Source organism: Chrysochloris asiatica, unplaced genomic scaffold, assembly GCF_000296735.1.
Source record: "Chrysochloris asiatica unplaced genomic scaffold, ChrAsi1.0 scaffold00011, whole genome shotgun sequence".
NCBI lineage: Eukaryota > Metazoa > Chordata > Mammalia > Afrosoricida > Chrysochloridae > Chrysochloris > Chrysochloris asiatica.
The window spans coordinates 1,925,072-1,931,179 of NW_006408529.1; the positions used below are offsets into that span (position 1 = coordinate 1,925,072).

At 37.8% G+C, this 6,108-nt stretch overlaps 1 pseudogene; it reads right to left on the reverse strand.

The window, feature by feature from the left end:
• Positions 1-1,057: 1,057 nt before the first annotated feature.
• On the reverse strand, positions 1,058-1,348 carry LOC102835253 (annotated as a pseudogene).
• Between the last annotated feature and the right edge of the window lie 4,760 nt (positions 1,349-6,108).

A 6,108-nucleotide genomic window follows, 5' to 3' on the forward strand; every position in this document is an offset into this window, starting at 1 on the left:
TATACTTTATGCAATTGTAGGTTAATATCAATGAACATTTTACTGAATTCCAGGAATTAATTTTATTCCTCTAGTTAAATTCACTAGCACAAAATGGAATGAAGAAGTGCACCGAGATGGAAATCACAAGCTCTATGCTTTCAGTCATTCTAAGTATCTGGTTCCCATTTAATAATTTCCTTATCTTCTCTGGACCTCAAGATCCTCATTGTGCTTAAATATACATTTCTGAATAAATAGAAAAGCCTGACACCATCTTATCTAAATGTAGGATGAGCACTGGACTGTGAATTCAAGGGTTCATAACCACAAGCTACTCCTCATAAACCCGATACAGGTTCGCTATGAGTCAGGACCAACTCAAAGACACTAAATAATAATTATGAAATGAAAATAGTGTTGCTTTTTTATTCATTTTGTTTGTAGATAATTGCTTTATTGAAAGACCTCTATAACTCACCTTTCTGCCTGCTAATTCTTACAGAAAATAATAAAATTATTTTATTATTTATTGTATATTTTAGAAAAGTGACATTAACTTTTTAAAGAAGGAGTAAGGGAAAGAGTCACTTTAGTGACACAAAAGTTTATAAAACTATTTGAATAAACATAGAATTTTGGAGGGGTTCTAAGAATATATGGTACAATGACTGTACATTCCTTCCATCATCTTTCTTTTTCTTTTTTTTTTTTTAAAGTATTTTGGTTGCTTTTTAGTTAAAGAAAAACAGCCTTTTCCAAAGGCGACAAGTAAACTGAAGGTCATTTGGAAGCTGGGTGTGGGACCTCACAAGCTCTTGCTCCAGCCACTGGTAGTGATCAGAGAGGGACTTCGTGGAGGAAGAAGACCCCTGGCTGGAAACTCCAAGTGGCTGGTGCAGCAGAAGGACTCCTTTGGTGGGGTGGGTGAGGCACCAGCTCAGTCTTGGTCACTAGGTTGTTGCAAGTGGGCTCTTAGGTGATTTCCACTTGGGGTGGGTTGGCATGATTAACTGTTCTTCTTGGGAGCGGGCATTAAATTAAGGACTAACACAGGGAGACGAGCCAGGAGAGTGGCTTATTCAGTTGAATTCTGAATCACAATCAGGAAATAGTCTTTATCTGGTGCAACCATAATTTCATTTTTCTTTGAGCGAATTCGAAGGAAGTTGAGGTTATTCTGGGGGTCAATTTCTCTCATGGTGCTGCATGCCTTCAAGATGAAGTTGTGCCTGAAGTTGGCGTACTGTGTGGTAGTGGAGTTATCTGTGGTGCTCTTGATGGGAATGCCTTCTGTGTTCACCACAGTGATCCCCTGTATACCCTTCTGGCTCTGCAGCCACTTCAGAGTTTCTTCCACCTCTGCCATCTCGACCTATTGGATAGCTCCGCATTGCTGACATTCAGTCTCCTTCCATCTTCTTTTGATCTTTTCTACATCCATCAATTTTTTCCACATAGAATCCTTCAATATTACAAGTGGAAGCTTCCATTTTTCTTCAGTTCTTTCAGCTTGAGAAATGTTGAGCATAATTTTCCCTTCTGGTTTCCTAACTCCAGGTCTTTGCAAATTTCATTATAATACTTGACTTTGTCTTCTTGAGTCTCCCTTTGGAATTTTCTGTTCGGCTCTTTTATTTTCTCATGTTTTCTTTTTGCTTTACCATCTCTACATTGGAGAGCACTTTTCAGAGTTTCTTCTGACATCCATTTTGATCTTTTCCTTCTTTCTTGTCTTCTGAATGAACTTTATCATTCTTCTTGTATGATGTTCTTGATGTCATCCCACAATTTTTCTGGACTTCAGTGATTAGTGTCTAATGCATCAAATATACTCTTAATAAGACCTCTAAATCCAGGTAGGATATGTTCAAGATCTTAAGTTAGCTTTCATGAACTTGTTTCAATTTTCTTTAGCATCAGGCTGAACTTACACATGAACAATTGATGGTCTGTTCCATAGTATGACCCTGGCTTTATTTTGGCTGATGATATGGAGCTTTTCTATCTTCTGTTCATCTTTAATGTTACTTTAAAAAGATATTTGCTATGAATAAGTCATAATTGTCTCCCAAAATTCTATCATGTGATCTTCAGCCTTGATCTCTCACGAAGGCCATATTTTCCAAATACTGTTCTTTCCTCTTTGTTTCCAACATTTGCATAACAATTACCAGTAATTATCAGTAAATCTAGAATGCACGTTTAAACAATTTTACTGAAGAATTTGTTAGAATTCTTCAATTGTATCATCACTGGAATTAGTAGTTGGTGTGTTAATACGAATAATAGTGGTAGAGCAAAGATGTTAGCTTCAGGACTAAGGTGTGCCTGATCCATTTGAGGCTATTTTCAATAAAAGAATTGATGCATTTGAGTTATGGTATTGGAAGAGAATATTGATAGTACCATGGGCTGCCAAAAGAACAAACGGATCTGTATTAGAAGAAGTGCAGCCAGAGTGCTACTATGAGACCAGGATGGCCAAACTTTGTCTCTCATGCTTTGGACATATTGTTACCAGTCACTGGGGAAGGGTATCATGTTTGGTAAGGTGGAGAGCCACCTTACCAAAGTGTACCTGGACCAAGAAGCACTTGTTCAAACAGAACATGGGAACACTGAATGGTTTAAAATTTAAAAAGGTGTGCAACAAAGTTGTATTCTTCCACCATACTTATTCAAGCTGTATGCTTAGTAAATAATCTAAGAAGTTGGGCTATATGAAGAAAAATGTGGCATCAGAATTGGAGGAAGACTCATTAACAACCTGCAATATGCAGATGATACAACCTTGCTTGCTGAAAGTGAAGAGGATTTAAAACGTTTACTGATGAAGATCAAAGAGCACAGCCTTCAGTATGGATTACAGCTCAATGTAAAGAAAACAAAAATCCTCACCACTGGACCAATAAACAACATTGTTATCAATATAGAAAAGATTGAAGTTGTCAAAGGACTTCATTCTTCTTGAATCAACTATCAACACTCATGGAAGCAGCAGTCAAGAAATCAGAAGACATATTGCATTAGGCAAATCTGCTGCACAAGACCTTTGTAAAGCGTTGAAGAGCAAAGATGTCAGCTTGAGGAATAAGGTGTGCCTAACTCAAGCCATGGTATTTTCAATAACCTCATATACAAGCAAAAGCTGGAGAGTGAATAAGGAAGACTGTGGAAGAATTGATGCTTTTGAGTTATGGTGTTGGAGCAGAATATTGAAAGTGCCATGGGTTGCCAAAAGAACCAATAGATCTGTTTTGTAAGAAGTGCAGCCAGAGTGCTCCTTGGAAGCAAAGATGGCCAACTTCGTCTTTCATACTCTGGACATGTTGTCAGGAGGGACCAGTCACTGGAGAAGGATATCATGTTTGGTAAGGTGAAGGGTCAGAGAAAAAGAGGAAGACCCCCAATGAGATGGATTGGCCAAGTGGCAGCATCGATGGACTCAAGCGTGACAACAGTAGTAATGTTGGCCCAGGATCAGGCAGTGTTTTGTTCTGTTTTGCATAGTGTCGCTATGAGTCGGTACTGACTCGATGGAATCTAACAATAACTATTGGGAACAGCTGAACCAAAGGTCCCTGACTTGGGGGTAGTTTAACCGAATGATTGCACTGAACAGTTGTGGTCGAGAAACTCAGGCTGCTTCCAAGTCTAGTCCTGACCCTGAGTAACTTGCAGGGCTGCCTCACAGAATTGGGAACTTGCAGTCTCTCCTATTTTTAGCTATGTCCTTTGGCTCAGCCCGCACAACATTCTAACCGCCTTAATCAGTGTTCCAGCTAGCTACCACAAGTTACAGTTTTTATGATAAAGTTTTTTTTATTGCTGGCTCCTTCAGTACAAGATTTTCTTGCACTCTTTGCCCATCCTCAAGCACCTCTCCTTGAGCTGTATATAAAATAAACTCGCTGCCTTGGTCTGTGCCCCAGTATCTCCATCAGAGTGCTGCATCCCACCTGGTCCCAACTTTCCTATTTTCAAATGTGTCCTGTGTCTTTCTTTTAGTTCTCATCTTCTATTGCCCCTACTTGGGTTTAATCTCTCTATGAGGGTCATGGAGAAAAGAGTTTGCACCAGCAAATAACTACTGGCCTTCTTTGTAGGCCTATGGATATTATCCTATCACAGATAGCATTGTACTTCTAGGTAGATCTTGAACTGTTCTTTTTGGTGATGAATGTGACTCCATTCCTCTTCAATTTTTCTTTCAAGGCATAGTAAACCATGTGATTGTCAGATTCAAAATGTCCAACACCTGTCCATTACTGCTCATGATGCCTGAAGTATTTTGATCTTTATGTGTCTCATTTATATTTGAGAGCTTCCAATTTTCTTAGATTTACACTTCGTACATTCCATGCTCCGATTATTAATGGATTTTTAAAGATATTTCTCCTCATTTTGAGTTGTGCCCAAACAAAAAACATAGGTCCTAAAAGCTTTACTCCATCCTTGTAACCCTGGTTAATTCTACTTTGAAGGGATAGCTCTTCCCCAGTCATATATTGAGTCATAAATTGCCTTCCAAATTGAGGAGTTCATCATCTGGGACTATAACTGATAATAATCTGGTACTATTAATAATGTTTCAATATTCAATATTCTGGTGCTTTCTGACAGTGCTCCAACGCTATTCATACAGACGTAGTTTAACTTCATTGTTCCTAGTTTTGTCTTAATCCAGAAGCTCAGATAAAACTTGCTACCGTGGGCATATTGTTATGGTGTTCAAAATACTGGTAGCATAGTTTCCACAATCACAACAACATGCAAGCTACCACAATATGACAAACTGACAGATACAGAATCACTGTTCCAAAAATACATGGTTGATGCTCAACCTTCTCAAGAGGTAGCATATAGTCAAGAGTCAATGATACTGGAGGAACAAAACTAAGGTGCACTGAAGCCACTGGCAAAGAACAAGGATCCGGGTTTCAGTGGAATACAAACAGAAATCTTTAAAAAAAATTAATGCAGCATTGGAAGCACTTACTCATTTATGTCAATAAATTTGGAAGACAGTTACATGGCCAACTGGTAGGAAGGGATCCATATTTGTGCCCATTCCAAAGAGAGGTGACCAATCAGAATGCAGAAACCATAGGACAATATCATTAGTATTACATGCATATAAAATTTGGCCAAAGATAATTCAAAAATGGCTGCTGCAGTATATAGCTAGGGAACTTCCTGAGGTTCAATCTGAATTCATACTACGATAGGGAATGAGGGATATTATTGATAATATCAAATGGATCTTGACAGAAAGCTCAGAATTCCAGAAAGATGTTTACTTGTGCTTAATTGACTATACAAAGATTTGTGACTGTGTGGATTGTAACAATATCTGAATAACATTGAAAAGAATAGGTATTCCAGAACATTTAATTCAGCTCATGTGGAACCTATACATAGACTAAGAGGCAGTCTTTCAAGCAGAACAAGGAGACATTGAATGTTTTAAAATCAGAAAAGGTATGTGATAAGTTTGTATTTTTTCACCATATTCAGTCTGTATGCTCAGTAAATAATATGAAAACTGTATTATATGTAGAAAAATGTGGCATCACAATTATAGGGAGATTTATTATCAACCTATGATATACAGATGATATAACTTTGTTTGGTGAAAGTAAAGAGGACTTAAAATATTTGCTGATGGAAATCAAGGATCACAGTCTTAAATATGGGTTGCACCTCATTGTAAAGAAAACATAAATCCTAACCTCTGGACCAATAAATAACATCATGATAAATGGGGGAAAAAATTGAAGTTCTCAAAGACTTCATTTTGCTTGAATTCACTATCAACATTCATGAAAACAGCAGTCAAGAAATTAAACGACATATTGCATTATGCAAATCTGCCACACAAGACATCTTTACAGTGTTCAAGATCAAAGATGCCAGTTTGTGGAATAAGGTGTACCTGACCCAAGGCATGACAATGTATGATTATAGCCATTTCTGTATTACCTTGAGCAAAACTTTACTCACTTGAGATATCAAAGAGCTTGTCCAATGATTTCTGCATTCTGTTGGGTCACCTCTCTTTGGAATGGGCACAAATATGGATCTCTTCCAATCAGTTGGCCAGATAGTTGTCTTCCAAATTTCTTG